Consider the following 17212-nt stretch of genomic DNA (forward strand, 5'->3'; position numbering starts at 1 on the left):
TGGGGAATATCTGACAAGAGGGGTTATTCACCTTTTAGCAAAATATTTTAACCCAAGCCTTCACAGCAATGACATCTGAATAGTTCAGAGCAGGTGCATGAGTCTGTAGGGATGGGAATGATTTTTAGTACCCAAAACATGTGTTCTATTTATGTCAACTAGATCTTTTTGTGCTACATGAGTGAGTTTTCATGAAGCTTCAGCATGTATAAGGCAAGTGTGGGTGTAATACTGGCAAACTTGTCATATTGTATCATTTGAAGCGAACAAAGGGAACAATCATAGGTGAAACCATCATTCAGGGGCCACTGGGTCATTAAGATATCCAATGAATGCTTCCAATTAATCCCAAGCAAGACATTCCTTCTTTAAAGTCTATTAAAACTTACAGAATCAGAACAGATCTGCACATAAAATGTGCAAATCTATTTTATTTCTAGTTTCAGTAAATAGAAAAAAAGGGGAAAAAGACAACTCTTTATTTTAGTGTGACTGACTACTGACAAAACCTCTAATGTTTTCCTGATCAAAGGAACTATTGATAGAGGGATGTGTTTTTCTCCCTCTAATTAGCTGGTGACACATATATTGTACTGCCAGACAACAAAAGCCCCACTTCATGCAAATGTGGAGCAACTTTTCATTTGCCTCATCAGAAGAGCTGACTCCATGCTGATGCTGAAGCTAAATATAGAGCCAGCCCTATTTATTCATTCATGTCTCTCTGGGGTGTTTTCTGGTATTTTTGTGCTTCAGCATCTTGTTTTTTGCCATCAGCAGCTGGATTTACAGCGCTCGGCAAACAGAAGGCAGCTTGTTATCAACGAACATCACTGTTTGATCAAAGGGAGGGAAGGCAATGCAGTCATATTTCACTGACTGACAGCATTCTGAATTTTTAATGGAATACTTTATGGGTGTTTTCAAGAAGTTAATCACATGCGACACAGCACAACCTTTGTATGTACTGTCATTTACAGGCTACTTTACTATTAACATCTCTTCTTATGTCAGTGAACTTTGTTTAATGTAATGAAATTTTCAGTTCTGCCTGTAAATCAGCTCACTGAAGGCTTGACCAATTACGAAAGGGGTAGACAGTTTGGAACCAACCCATATGTAATTCATGTTTTTTGGGGGTTTTTGTTTGTTTGTTTGTTTTTTATCTGCTTATATTGAGCCTATCAACGATCTCAATTATTTATTATTAATTTTGCAGTTTTATAATATAAATAGGATTAAACAACGTATAGAAGAGTATTTCCCATGGGGTCACTGGGTAAATCCAAGAGTATTAAAAGGATTTTATGGTACACAAAGTTATGTTTATTTATAGGGCTCCATGTCCACCTTATTGTGATTGATTTAATCATTAGGGATTTAAATACTGTATGTCAAATGCTTAGTCAGAGTGGATTCATCTCTCTAGCAGAGGGTGGATTATTTTAATATTCCCAAGTTGCTAGACTAATTTAGATCTCATCTAGTAGTCATATTCTTTCTCCTTCTCTTTTTTTCTCTGTGTGAAGTGTAACTTTTCTGAATAAGGTGGAATGATTTTGCTAAACTTAAAAAAATGCCTGAAGCTTGGCAACACCAGCATAAAGAGCTTATATAAAATGACCATTGGAAAAAAAATAGAAAGCCATCAGGAGATGGGAAAACTCTGCAGAAGCTCATCAAATGAGTTTTCTACACATAGGTACTGCTAATTTCTTTGACCATATTTATGTTGTAACAAACAGCAATGTAGATGATGTAGAGTTTCTCTTTGTGATGTAATTTTTTTTATGTACAGATAGCACTGGGATAATAGGATGATTCTCCACCAGCTTTCTTCTAAGATTTATTTGAAATAAACTGGAATACTATATTAATCACACAGCATTTTAATATGCATTTCAGGTTTAGACTTGAGTATTCAAAGACCCCAGGAAGTTTTTTTTTTTTTTTTTTTTTTTTTACTCGATTTCATCAAGGAAATTTATAGAAGCATCTGACCTTGATTCCTGCAAGATTCCATCAGGACAAAGCAATATATAAAAGAAGAGCAGAGTATGTTCTTCCCCATCACTTGCTGCATTGCTAATCCTGTCCAAATGGGGCTTAAGTAGGAATTAAAGAAGTGACTCCTTGATTAAACTGCTCAAAACTTCCATTAATGGAATGTCACCAAGAGACATTGCAAAGAAATAAGGGGATCACCCCCCCAAAAAATAATTAATTAATTAAAAGTTAAAAATTGGGAAACTCTAGTATAGAAGTCTATTTCTCCATTTCTTTTTTAAAAATGATTTGTTGATTGGGAGTGAGTTGCTTTTACAGGCAAAGGAACTTTAAGAATCTCCTCACCCTGTTAACCTATGGGAAACGGAGCTTTGTAACATGTGGATTTTATGAAAGGATCTATTTTGACCGAAGCACAACCTCTTTTTAAATTTGAAGAATTTATTATTATTAATTTTAAAAATAATTTGGGAGGGATGTTCAGAGTAATTCCATTGTAAACGGAAAAAAAGTATTCAGACTTTAAAAGTTCTACTGAACTTTTAAACTACTGAAGAACCCAATCACTGCACAGGCTGTTTAATCAAAATATATTCATGGTACCTAAATTAAATGTACTTATTATGTGGAATTTTCAGAATTATATACATGGCATTATTGGATCATAATTATGAATTTTTTGATGTAGACATCTCTTTAATGTCGTAGATGCTAATGATTTTAACTATGTATACATTGTTCATTAGCATGATCTATAATATTGCAAGTAATCTGCAAAATAAATAACTAAGACTTTAACAGAAATAACATGTAGGACAAAGTACAATAACTGAATTCAAAATATTTGAAAGTTATAGCAGAAAGTGGTGTAACATGGAAACACCTAAAGTACAAGTACATTAAATCTAAGTTCCTGAGTATATGTACTCAGTTACATTCCCGATCCTATATGTGGTCTTATGTAATTGCATTGGGAATTGAAAAGTTCATAATACTCTAGTCTAATGGCTTTGGTGACAAAAACAATTTACTGTCACATAATATAAAGAAGCAAACAGAAAAGTTTGGCCTCTGTATTTTCTCTAGACTGCGGAAATGCTTGAAATAATTGTCATTATTGGAAAAAGTGACGTCGTTAAGTAATGTTGATGTCATATCAACATCAGTAATGTCAATTCCTGAGTTTAGTACATCTTTCACTGCTGTATACCCCAGAAACCTTGACAGATAAAACAGATTTGTCGTTTCCTCCTTTAGTCTCCTGAGCCTGTAAGGATGCAATGAAAAACGTTGATAAGACAACTTGAAAACACAAAACATATTGTCTGGTGGGCAAAAACGAAGAGAAAAAAATAAAAATGTTTGTGTTGCACAAATATCCTTTATAGAAATATCCTTTATTGTCCCTTATTGGGGAAATTCAAGTGTTCCAGCAGCAAAGTCAAAGGTAGATGTGCAGATTCACCCAAAAGTAAAGAATAGAAAAATAAAATAATGACAGTACAGTAAGTGAGGGCAATTTTCAACATAAGAAAAAATACTGTACAGTTATTAAAAATAGCATACTCAGATTCAAAGAAATGTGCAACTGAGTTGGATAATATTTTTTTAAGTGTACACAATGTTCTGTATATTTATGCTTAAATAAAACAACAGGCTTTTTACAGAAAATGGAAAACCGTGCCAATAACAGCAGCGATGTAAACAACTTTTTCTGTTTGTTGGGAGCACTGATGGTTATAAAGTCTAACAGCTGATGGGAGGAAGGACCTGCAATAACGCTCCTTTGTGCACCTACGATGCAGCGGTCTATCACTGAAGGAGCTCTCCAGTTCTGCAACAGCTTCATGCATGGGGTGGGAGACATTGTCCAAGAGTGATGTTGTTTTTGCCAGGGTTCTTCTGTCTCCTACCACCTGCACTGGGTCAAGAGGCCATCCTGATGACCTTATCCAACTGCTTCCTCTTACCTCTAGATAAGCTGCTGTTCCAATAGACAACACTATAGAAGATGGCTGACACCGCCACAGAGTCAAAAAAGATCTGTTTCCTCAGCAGGTACAGTCTGCTTTGACCCTTCCTGTAAAGAGCATCAGTGTTGTGACTCCAGTCCAGTTTTTTGTTGCGGTGAACATCCGGGTACTTATAAGAGTCCACTATCTCAATGCCAGTTCTCTGGATTTCTGCTGGTGTTGGTGTGGTGGATCTGCGTGTGGTGGATCCATCACCGGCTCCTTGGTTTTTCCCTGCGTTGATCAGGAGATGGTTCCGCTGGCACCAGTCCACAAAGTCCTGAATCCATTGTGTGTCCTCTGAGTCATTCTCACCTGTAATGAGGCCAACTATGGCAGAGCCATCAGAGAACTTTCGTAGATGGCAGCCTGGGGAGTTGATAGAAAGTCTGCAGTGTACAGGATGAACAGGAAGGGTGCCAGCACAGCGGGGCCCTGGTACTGCAGACCAGCCTGTCAGAGACATAGCCCTGTGTCCTCACATACTGTGGGTGGCCAGTGAGATAGTCCAGTATCCACTGGGACAGGTGGTGGTCCACTCCGGACAGCTCCAGCTTGTCCCTCAGAAGTCCAGTCTGGATGGTGTTATAAGCACTGGAGAAATCAGAGAATATGATCTTCACAGTGCTTCCAGACTTCTCCAGGTGAGTCAGAGCTCAGTGCAGGAGGTAGATGATGGCATCATCCACCCCGATGCTGGTAGGCTAATTACTAGATACAGCAATCAAAGGTGCAGCCATAGTAGCCAAAAGTCTTATGTACCTGGACTGCTTTTCTATAACAGTCTGCTCAAATCAAAAGTCTGTGAATGTGTTTCAGTGACAGAGCAGCAAAGACAAATGAACCCCTAGTCTTGTCTCCATTATCTATATTAACACACACACACACACCTACACCTATGTATGTGTATATAGCTGTTAGACATTTATAAGTCATAAAGGATTTAGCGCTTGAGTCTTTGACACACATTTAACGCCTACAATAGTGCAAGAATGTGACATACAGAGGTTGCTTATTAGCATAATGCAGGCATACTGACCAGCTCCAGTGTGGCTACAAACCTTTATGATACAAATGTAGGTGAAGCAACAACAGCTGAGGGAATTATGAAAGCAAAGAAATGGCCTAATGACTTGATGATTTGATCCAAGCAACCATCTATTAAATTTAATCATGATATAACTATCAGAATTAATAGCACTGGAAAATTTGACTTTACACACAGCATTTCAAATGCATTTGAAATTATAAAGCAGTTTCAGAATTATTGTACTTAAAGATCCTCTACCAAGCATATTTGCAAATGCTTAAAAAATATTCTGCTTTGAATATTAATTTGTATTTGATAGGTGTGAAGTATTTCTAATCAGGTAATGGATTTATTTGTCTGTAAAAGCATTCATTCTAGCTGAAATTATGCATAATGAATGTATGATTTTCCTCTTAAAAACTTGCTTAAAGATATCTCATACATCAATTTTTTAACTGTTTGTGTCTAAATCACACTTGTAAAAGGCATCCTAGAGAGGAGGCGGAGATTCCAAATCTTCGTTTCAGTTACTTTCACTTGATTCATATAAAGAAACTTTTCTTTAATGCACATCATCCTGTACAGTGTAAGTAAAACACACAAGCTTATACAGTTCAAATATGGTCTTTGCTGGCTTCTTTAGAGAATGGTCCCGAACACTATACTGAAAAGAATTAAATGGGGAGACAAGCATCTTACTTACTTACCTAAGCTGTTTATATTAAATAAATGTTAGAAAAATTGTAAGTAATGACTTGTATGTGTTTCCAATGTCTGATGCTTTCCATGGCTCACCACCTCACTCTTCTAACCAACATTTAAGCTAATATGGGAGGAAATTAGAGCTCCCAGAGAAAACCCACCCAGGTCAGAGGGGTTAACATTCTAAAACATTCACACACCGAAACCTTGTAGTTGTGAAGCGTCTGTCATACCTCTGCTTCAATGCATTAAACCTTATGCCTTGGAGGTAATCAAAAGTAAGGTTTTTGTTATGCTTACTATATTTTCAGTTATGATTAACTAACACACACACTCACAAGCACAAAACCAGAAATGGCACTCAAATACAAAAGATATGAGAATAGGGAGAGTGTTTTCTGCCTATGAAGTACAGTGTTAAATGAGAGATTTTCATTTTTTCACTTGACTGTCTGTGATTAACCCTGACAAGAAGATAAATGTAGTGTATGGCCGTCACACTGAAAGTACCCTGGGGCTTTGGAAACTACAAGTTAGTGCCATGACTACAAAACTACTTACACTTAACTAACCCATTACTCAACTCAAATTTAATCCATAAATGTGACAGGACTTAACCTTAATTATTCCCTGTTTTTATTAATGGACAACAAATGGCCTTTCAGTTAATAAGCTTTTGCTGTTAATAAAAATGCCTTGACGTTAATTAAAAATCTGTCTCGATGACAAATGTATGCATTCGTCATCTGTGTGAAAGGCATTCAAACAGCCTAGTTTATTTTAAACAAGCTCTGTTTTAAAAGCAGTTGTCAAGTGATGCTTTTAGGGTACAAGCTATCAGACATATAATTCACTGAGTACATTTCAATACCTCAGGGATGTTCTGTAAACCGTAAAATGCAAGAGTCAAAACAACACAATAGTGCCGTTTTCACCGAGTGGTTGTTTGCCAAAAAGAAAAAGAAACAAAAGAGACTGCATGCCACGAGCAGAGGTTAGAAAGAGAGATCCCATGTATTCATACTGTATGGGCTGACCTTTGAAAATGCCAGCCTTTGTCGTCAAGGAATGACCCTCTGGCAAAGGAGAGCAGTTTCACTGCTGCAGCGCCTACATGCATAAAGTGTCCATCAGCTCAGACCAGCGTTCCTTTACCGAGAACTCGGTGTGAAGAAGCTGTTTAAAATGAATGAGTCCGTTGGTGTTTTTGTATGCAAATGAATACCAGTTAGTGTAAACAGGGTAGATAATGCACAGGACAGGAGATGAAATGAGCTTGTTTTGGGAGTTCATTTTGGGTCTAATACATTTTAACATTTACAGTACATCGAGTGTAATAGACGCAAGTGCATTTTAACCTGACAGCAAAAATGAAAACAGGAGCTGGAGGTGCAGCGTCTTCATAAAAGCCTCCTCTCAATACTCTTCCTAAACACATTTTACAACAAGAAAGAATTTTGGATTTTAAAACATGTCATTGCTGTTTGCATACATCTTGTGTACAGCACTGGAGGGCCAGTTTACACAGGCGATTACTATATGCAGCTTCGTCATAGCTTTTCCATGCAAATGAGACCACAATCTCACTTTCCTTCCCACCATTTCACACCATGTACACAGACTGTATAAAAAAAATGGACATACTTAGCCTGAAGTCGTTATTAGTTTAGTTAATACCAGTTTAAAGCCTTTTGTATTTGAGTCTTTCTTAAAAAAAACTAAACAAAATATCACAAGTTAAAAACTGAATGCACCCAATGCTCTGAATTAGCTTTCATGTGTTTGATTCTAATTGAACCATATTTTTTTAATGTTGCATTCAACATTAAGCTTGCAACTGAGACCATAAATGAGGAATATGATTACTATGCAACAAACCAAGTGAGCTGCAAGATCAGCATCACTGTCATAGAGTTCTGTTCAACAGGCTTAATGTATTTGCTGCACATATTATGTGCAGTATATGGTATTAACATATAATAAACATGTAGTAATAGGATATAGTGGTTACATTTGTAAAGCTTGGGTAGAAATATTGGTATTATGAGATCAGAGCAGACAGGCATACTTTACATTAAAGCTACTCCATCCTGCTGTTATTTGAAAATCCATGTTTGATTATTCCTCTGCCAAGGGGAAGGAATTGTGCAAAAAAAACCTACAAGGCTGCATTCCCTGAGATCTGCTAGCGTGGTGGGTTATGGGCAAAAATGAGCCTCTATAAAATCGGGTGCAGCTTTGGATCACTGTCTTCAAAAATTCCAAAATAGGCTATTAGCCTTTGCAGAAGATGTGCTTTCCACATAGGCTTCTAGTTAATTTTATACATTTTCTTCACTAATTTGTTGTGACCACTCTCTATCCCCCACACAAGCTGCTTCACAACACAACTCTCCACATATCCTCACTTGGTATTCTCCTGAGAGGTCAAGACTGGTTTCAACAGTTAAGCATGTATATAATGATCAAATGGTTGCTGGTTGGAGCCAAGGTAGCATTAATTTCTTTCAAGCTGATTTTGCTCAAATACATGAATTATGAACCAAAAGGCCCTCTGTGGCAATCCACAAGCTGAGTGCTGCAAAGCTAAAGATAGAACCAACAGCAGGTCAAGCTAACCTCCCCTGCACTGAGCCTACAGTGTTGTAAAACCACAGTAGGTTCAATGAAGAGGAGGTTCAGAGAGCTTATTTAATGTAATGTAAGACTGAACGCATGCCCATACAGTATGAAAGATGTGAGACAAGTGATGCATATTATTAATAATGTATGGCACAGTTGGGGTGCTGGCAATGATAAAATAGCTATTTAAATGGGTGAGACAATGTGCTAGCTTGCGTGCTGGGATATGAGTGTATGAAGTTGAGAGGAAACAAAGCATTGCAAAATGTTTGTTTGGTAACTTTTTCTAAAGGTTCACTCATTCTCAACTCTACCATACATCTCTCATGTTTTCATGATTTAGTTGAATGGAAGGATTTGTTTGTTGTTTTTTTCAGGACTGTGCACCGTAAAGTAAAAATGACTTTCCGTTATTGAAAATAATCTTCAGGTCTACTTTTGAGTCTACACATATTGTTCGTCTAAGAGTTTAAGGTGACTTTAGGGAGTGTTACGTCTTTGAAGACACAATTTATTAGCATTCATAGGTACAACCCCGCCATCCACCCCTGCCCTTCTCCCAGCGCTTGGATCAAAACGATGCCAACAGCAGGGCAGAGGGACGTGTGTGGCATTCTTTTTGACTTCACATCTATGAGAGACCTCATTTGCAGCTCAGGTGTCATGTGCAAATTCTTTCAGAGAGGTAAAGTCATGGAATACTCAGCATATCTGCAATCCTTTGATGACAAGCCTCTTTGCAGAAAGAGATTGGGTGTGATTTGAAAGGACAATTCATCAGGAATAAGGAGAATGCATGTAGATGTGCGTATGCTTGACCTTGTTTTGTAAGGCAAGGCAAGGCAAGTTTATTTATATAGCACAATTCAACAACAAGGTGATTCAAAGTGCTTTACAGAGACATTAAAAACAAAAACAAATAAAAAGCACGATTTAAAATTGATTAAAACAAACAAACAAAACAGTATATAAAATCAAAAATTAGAACAGTAGATAAAATCAGTAGTAAAATGTAAGTTTTGAAATTTAAGCTTAAAAGTGTAAAGATAAAACAAGGTCAATAGAAACTTCCAGGACTTCCTCTCTCCTCAAATGTTGGCTTGTACAAGCAGATTTGTGATGTGGATACACATCTGTGGTTGACAGTGAACACTCCTTTATTCAAGTAATTTCTTGAATATTATTTAGTATTTCTTATTTCTTATTATACTATTATCCATCCATTTTGATCATTTGGCATAAATGACCATGCATAATGACTGATGAAAGTTATTTTGAATCAGATCTTCTCAGCATGAGCTCTTGCCTTTCCTAATGCATTTGATATTTATTTGCTTGCATGCGCCTTGTTTTATATGAAGTAAGTGACCACCACAGCAGAGGTATTGTACCACTCTAGCATTTTTTAGGTGCTGAGAAATAAAAAGAAAAAGTAAGGAAAAGAATAATATTTTTTTTCAGTGTGCCATGTTTCACTCTCTTACATCAACCTAATCCAGAGTGACAGCCGTTGATGACCTACGCCACATGTATGCCAACAGCAGCGCCTCAATTATACAGCATGAAATCGTAACTGTCTGAATTCCAGTTGAACTTTTACAACTCCATGCCTGTTTGCACTTGAACAATGTTAAGCCCACGACGAGCCAGTGTGGGCACTTGGGCTGCCGTAGGTGGGTTTACGCAGAGATGGAGAACACCGCTTGCAGGCTCTGGAATCTCATTAACTATATTGTTTTGCCAGAATGAAAGCAGAGGTGTACTTGGCAACACCTAACCTCTACAACCAAGGGAGTCAGGAAATCTCTGTGGCTTAGTAACATCTCTCATTGCAGAAAGTGCTTGTCAATGGGATTTTGGGAGGATATGCTGCTGCCTGTCACCGTGACAGAGGCAGAACTCACTTGACACGACAACATAACACTTTGCCTCTAAAGGAAAAGTTTATTTTCTCTTTTTTTCACTGATTGTAGTTTTTATTAGGAATTGCAGCTTAACATTCCCATGAATTTGTTGTTTCTTAATAAACAATGCTGTTGTGGTCATTGATGAGATAGCTTGAAAGATTAATTTTATATTTTTGCAGGGCAAATATTGTCTCAAACATTAATTTCTAGCTAGAAGGAAAAACAGTGAGAAATTGACGTTTATCTGTGCTTATGTATATAAACTTCTTAATTGCTACAAGATACACGTTACAACAATTATTGTTGTGTGTTCTTGTGTTCTTAGTTGTACTGAATTCAGCAAACATTTCCACTGTGTGGCAGATTCCAGTCACTGGAATAAGCTTGGATGTAAAAAAAAATGATTGCATAAAGGTGGAAATGATTACTTAGGGCTTTCTTACTTTGGACAAATCAAGATCGTATCCAGATTGATTTTAGAAAGCCTATACACTAAAAAGCAACATGAAATCACATTTTGCACATCTGACCCAAACCACGTTTGGTGGTTAGGTGGTTTGAAATGTGATTACAATTGGATTTGTTCAGATGTGTCTCATTGTGGACACTTGAGATGCACAAATCGCATTTAAAATGGGCTTTTGCACCACTCACTCATAACAGTGGTGTCAAATCTACAATGACAGATGTGCTGAGAAAATCCATGTAGCTATGCACCAAACATTATGGAGAACATATTGCCTGGGTGTGTGTACAGTTTTGGTGATGTTTGGAAATACAAATCTCACCTGATTACTCTCAGTCTGTGTCTACAATCTGGAAAGAAACCCCAACATTTTCTGAAAGAGTTTCAGTATTCTTAAATCAACATTTAGACACTGTGCATGGAGAAAGATTCCAAAATTACAATGCCGATCATAGCGTTTTTTAAAAAGCATATTGGCTTAAAATGAGTTATCATTAAATAGATCATAGTTTATGATTGGATGGAATGAGATGATCTGAATTATTGGTAAAATTCAGATCATCTAAATCCCAGATTATTTGGGATGGAGGCAGAAATTGCCTCACTGTTACAGTAGAGTGAGTGGGGACACGTATCATCCCTACAGCACTGAAAAAGCGATAATTTGAAAAACTTGATGCAAAATGTGTCAGAAACAGTGTCCACAGTCTAGATGGACCATGACATAGATGTGAAGAAATGTAATCAGTTGCGCTCTGTTTATCTGTGCTAAGGATGAGGACCCCACTTCAGTGTCCCCATTCTGAGCACTGGGTGATCTTAGATGTTGAAATCCAATTTTATTTCATCTTTTCCCATATTGACAGTGTTTGCAGGCATATTAAAGTATCTTTATTCATTTGAATTAAGCCAAAACAATTAATTTACTATTGGTACGTGTGTAATAGGTTTACATTGCAGCACAATGAGCCATTAGCTTGAGTGACACTGACAAACTCATTAGAAGTACTTTCTCCTGCTAAGAATGATCAGAAAACTGCAGACTGTGTACTCTGCAGATTGTCTAGAGTATCCATTTCTGGTTTCTAATAAAAACACTTTCACTTCTGTTTATTTGGAGAAACATGAAAAAATGTGAACAGACTAAAACATAAGTATCAACATGGCTACACTAAAGTGAGAATATATTTGTTTTGCCATAATTTTATGTGAGCAAACCATTTAAAGAAGCTTCACATCTCTGGAGCTACTGGCAGGTTTTAATGGAGATACTGCAAAGAATGGCTATTTTCAGAGATCAAGCCATCTGCTTTTTTGTTATGCTAGACTACTGTGACACAGTGCTTATTATCCAGTATCGCAGTGACACTATTTAATTTGGTGTGTCTTGTCCGCTGCCATAAGATTGCGGCTCCTTCTGGTTCAGCCAGTGAGATTTTGTGTCATTTACTGTTCTACCCCAACCGTCTGATTTGGCAAAGACAGGCGCTTGACAGATGCAGATCTTTAGAGGAGCCTTGTTTTTGCAGAGACACATTATTCTACAAGAACAGTAGAAATTGTAATGGGACTTCAAAATTGCTTTTTGTTTGTTCACCTCACCTGACGCAGCCTGAAGCCAGAACACACAGTTTTTGCCAAAATAAACACTCTGAAACCGGCTTGTGTCTACCTTTCTCTCCCTCACTTTCTGTGCTTTTATCTGCTCTCATTAGGATGAGAAGCTGCAGTGGGCTCTGGGAGGACATGTGCTATGACATGGTCACAGAATTTTAATGAGGAGATTTATTAAGAGCTGTATTATTCCACCATTCACATTTCCTCCCTTTATGAAACTAAGAGATTTGGTCAGGGAGGACTCCTCTGAAACATTATCTGAAAACATCTTGGACCTGAATCAGCGTCTGTTTGACCTTTTTAGATACATCTTTATATATTTCCTCTTAACTGTAAAGACTGAAAAAAACCCCCCCACTTTGAGTGATGTAATCATCAAATCGGAAAGCAAAAGATGTTTTTTTTTTTCTTTTTTCTGCCCCTCCTACACTCTAAAGTGCACTTTGAATGTAACCGTGTGCTTTTGTAGCTAGATACCAAAAACTGTTGCTTAATTCAGCATTTTTATTATTTTATTGTTGTTGCTTTTAGTATGACCAGATGAACATAACTGCCTTTTTCTAACAGTGGGGGTTTTTGTTGTGCACCTTCTGTTTTAGGTCACCTAACAGACTCAACAGATGTGATTGAGAACCACATAGAAGAGGTGTTGTATGAATAAAGATGAATCAATATGAGTTTGGATACCTGACCTGACCACACAACAGATGCTTTTACTGTGAGTACAAATATAATGCACAAGAAAGCATAGTCATTCAAGCTATAGTGGTAGAGTCTAACTTGTTAGTTTACTTAAGTTCTGTACTTAAAGTAGGAAGAGAATATTTCCCCACCACAACCACACGTTGCCAACAAAAACTTGCTTTTGAACCCTGCCAACTCTCAGAGCTCTGCATCGAATTAATCCTTGTTTGAGGTTCACTTTTGCTTTGCATTCAGTTTCTATTAATCTCCCTCGTAGCCTCTTCCAACATTTTTTTTTTTATTTATTTTTTTGTATAGGCAGAATTTCTTCAGGTATTCATATTTTCCACCATTTCAGCTACTTTGAAAATACTTAAAAACAGAATGTTAACTGAGCTTTGATTTTCCCAGGAGGTGCAAATTTGATGATAGTTTCTGGGGTGCTTCAATGTTTTAATTTCAACAAAAAAATAAATAAACAAACAAAAAAAACCTTTCATTTTGTGCATCATTTTGTCATGTTAAACACTTGGAGATGACACTCCAATGTGCCAAAGCAATAATAATATCAAGACCCCTTTAGCTCATGTTATAGAAATGACTATGTGAGCAACAGTTTCACAGTTACACTGTGTATGTGTCCATGCACAACTGCAGGCTCAAAACACCAGACTTGCTTGTGGTTCTATAAGGATGGAATTTATGTAGAGGCTAAATTGGCACTAAATACCACATGATGACCTTCTGTCAGTTCAATTGTATTCATATAGCACCAAATCATAATAACAACCACCTCAAGCTGCTTTATATTGTAAGGTAAAGACCCTAGAATAATACAGAGAAAATGCCAACAATCACACGATGTCAGGACAAAAGACAACCGTGGAAGAGAGCCAGACGTGAATATTAGCTAATGATTACATGGAAAGCTTCCATTGCAAACTAGTTCATGTATTTATTCATTCTAGGTTGGACTATTGTAATTCATTATTATTAAGCTGTGCTAAAAGCTCCTCGAAAAGCCTTCAGTTGATCCAGAATGCTGCAGTGAGAGAACTGACAGGGACTAGAAAGAGCAAGCATATTTCTCCCATATTAGCTTCACTTCATTATCTCCATGTTTAATCGAGATTCCAATTTAAAATACCTTTCCTCACATACAAGGTCCTGAAGAATCAGGCCCCACATCTTATCTTAAAACATCTTATCCTCACAGTATCTTAACAGACCACTTTGCTCTTAGACTGCAGTCTTACTTATGGTTGCTAAGGTATCTAAACGTAGAATGGGAGATAGAGCCCCTCTACCATGGAACCGGCTCCCAGTTTCACTCCTCGTGTGTTTATGCACTACTATATTTAATCATTAGTAATTATTAAACTTTGTCTCTCTATGCCACGGTCCGTATTTTGCCCCGTCTCTCTGTTCTCTTCTCTTTCCCTTCACTCAACCAATTGAGGCAGCATGCTGCCCCTCTCTTTGCCTCCTTTTACCGATGGTTTTCTTCTTGTTGAAAAGGAATTGCGTGATTGTCTTTAGCTTACAATATAAAGTGCCTTGAAGGAATTGTTGTTGTTGTTAATTTGACCTATATCATTAAATTAAATTTAACTGAACTCATAAAAGTAAAGCCATATCTGCTGAAATCCATATTTGTTTATCTTTTCTGTCAATCACAGATTCACACATTCTTCTGTCTGGCTGTTGAAGCAATCTGAATAATTTTCTTTGACAGTAAACATTCACTTTTTTTTGTAGCTCATCAGCTAGCTCATCAATGACAGCTGTAATTCTTGGCTGTTTGACATGATGTCTCCTAGTTTCTTTTTTTCATTGCCAAAGATGTCTGGAGACTCTATGAATTTCTTCTCACTCATTATGGATGGATGTATTTCCACCATGGCAGCACGGTTGTACACTAGCTGTCTGTTTGTCAAAAGATAATCTATAGCATCTTATAATTTTGAGAATTAAGGGGACAAATAACAATAATAATAATAACAAATTTTCCAAATAAGGTATTCACCCCTTTTTTCACTATAAAAGCATTCTGTTTGCTAGACCTTTACACTATAATGTAGGTGACAAGAAGCCTTTGCTGCTGGGGTGCTTGGTTTTCAGGGCAGTAAGTGTTGACCAATTCACATCCACCTCCATAGTAGGTCTTGGACTGATTGCATTGATTTATTTTTAAGGTTTGTGGTGTTGATTAGATTTACTGACTGAATTTGTACCTTTATACAAGCTTTAGTGGCTGCAGGTTGGAAATCAGCCATATAGCTCACGTACCATCTGCTTATATCTTGTTGATCTCAGTTGGCTAAATCCACAAAGAGCAGTGAATATTGTAGTAGCTGGAGCTCACAAAACAAATTATCAGGTGACTTGCTTCCCCACGCTGCACTGCTAGGGTGCAGGGGTCATGTAGTACTAAATCTCTTACTCCAATATTTAGACGTTTGTAAAGGAAAACAGTGTATTCGCAGTACAGGGAACTCCACCACATGCTCAATGAATCAGGAAGCAGCACATATCCTGCTTAAAGTAAGAAAGCCACAGTTTCAAAGCAAGCTTGACAAGGGAGAGACACTAAACACGGAACCTACTGCAGTAACATATAGTGTTTGTTCAATTTCTCCTGATTTGTCAGAGTAACCTGGCTACTTCTGCATATGTAAAGGGTAGATTTGCTAGGTGGCTTTTGTGCTTTTGTTTCTGGTGTAGCTGAAACACATTGTGTCTCAAATGTGTGTGATGTATTTTTCAGATAGATGAACGAGGTCTCGGGTTCCATTTCTCTTCTCATTACTGAAAATGACAGGAGGACACAGGTTAGATATTTAATCTGCTGCCCCATTCAGTTTTGGAGGAAGAATTTGCCAACTCTTAAAGGCAGAACCATTAGGAAGGTTATGATGGTGAAAATAGAATTAAACTGAGACAAAAAGAAAGATAAGAAATAGACTAATGGATGGGGATATGCTTTTGTTGCTGTTTTGTTTAATGCAGCTAAAGTGTGCTTACTGAACACTTTAAAAAGGAATACCTTTTTGCCTGAATATTCATGTATTAATCCAATTACCAATCTTGTGGCAAGAATGCAATGCCTGAAATTTTATGCATACAGGTCTGAATCATGTATGGTGTATGATGTGATGGAGGGGGGAAGGTTGTGTTTGTGTGTGAAATGGTTTTTGGGGGCTTTTTTAGTTTTATCAGAATGCAAACATTGCAAACAGCTGGTCTGCAGACTGCAGCTCCTTGTTGATGAGTAAGTTCAGAGGAGAGTGGCCAGATTAAGTGGGGTAGAAAGGATACCGTGACCCAAATAACCACAATTGTGACGAGTGCACAGAAAGCACAACACACCTTAGCCTTTGGCGGACCCTTCTTTCATTGAAAACATCCACCATGATAATAAAACATATCATAAATCAAAAGTAATTTTAGACTGGTTTCAGTTCAGTGGATGTCAGCGACCTCACCAGTTGGCAGGTCTGAATTTGAATGTGTTAAAATGGTGGCTTAGCAGCATGAATGTGAAGCACTCTACCTTTTTAAATAAGCATGAATAGTTAACATCACATAATCTTAAAGGGAGGTTTCCAAAACATCAGACTCCACGACTCCAAGGAATAAAAGCTATTTTCAGAGCAAAGGCAGGCCTGACCTAGTATGGGATGACTGCTTATAATGAAGTGATTGTTGAATCTAGGTATAATTCTCTCTCTCTGGTGCTCAGTGTATATTTTGTGAGTTGTTTTTTTTATATAATCCATAGCATTTCAGTTAATCTTCTTTTCATTTCTCATGATGTTTAAGATCAATAGGTTATCATTTCTTTTTAGACCTCAGAGATAGAAATCATATAAATCCCCCTGCTGAGTCCATGCGGAGCTCTTCCCGGGTCAGCCCTGTGTGGATGTTGAACTGCTATCAGGCATCTGTCAGGGATTGACCATGTGCAGATTGTGGTTGCTAACTTAAAAAAAAAAAAACACAGAGCATGTGTGTGCAGCTCTATTTTCCCGATAAGTCAGTCACCCAATATCTTTCTTAGAGATTATTTCCTATGATGTTGAATAGGCTGAGCAATATGTCAAAACGTATGAGACTATACAGGAGCTTCACGAGTCAGAAATGTAACTGGCAGTAATAAAAGAAA

General features: G+C 37.4%; 1 protein-coding gene across 3 annotated transcripts in view; it reads left to right on the forward strand.

The window, feature by feature from the left end:
* Nucleotides 1-17212, forward strand: part of LOC100711379 (leucine-rich repeat and fibronectin type-III domain-containing protein 2) — a 127813-nt gene that overhangs the window by 60631 nt on the left and 49970 nt on the right. For 2 of the 3 annotated variants that reach the window (XM_019349130.2, XM_013271468.3), the window contains exon 2: nt 12963-13081. The exons of the other annotated variant lie outside the window; for it this stretch is intronic. The gene's annotated coding sequence lies outside the window, so the exon portion shown is untranslated. The remainder of the gene's footprint in view (nt 1-12962; nt 13082-17212) is intronic. 3 annotated transcript variants of the gene reach the window in all.

This window comes from Oreochromis niloticus, linkage group LG19 (assembly GCF_001858045.2).
Source record: "Oreochromis niloticus isolate F11D_XX linkage group LG19, O_niloticus_UMD_NMBU, whole genome shotgun sequence".
Classification (NCBI taxonomy): Eukaryota; Metazoa; Chordata; class Actinopteri; order Cichliformes; family Cichlidae; genus Oreochromis; species Oreochromis niloticus.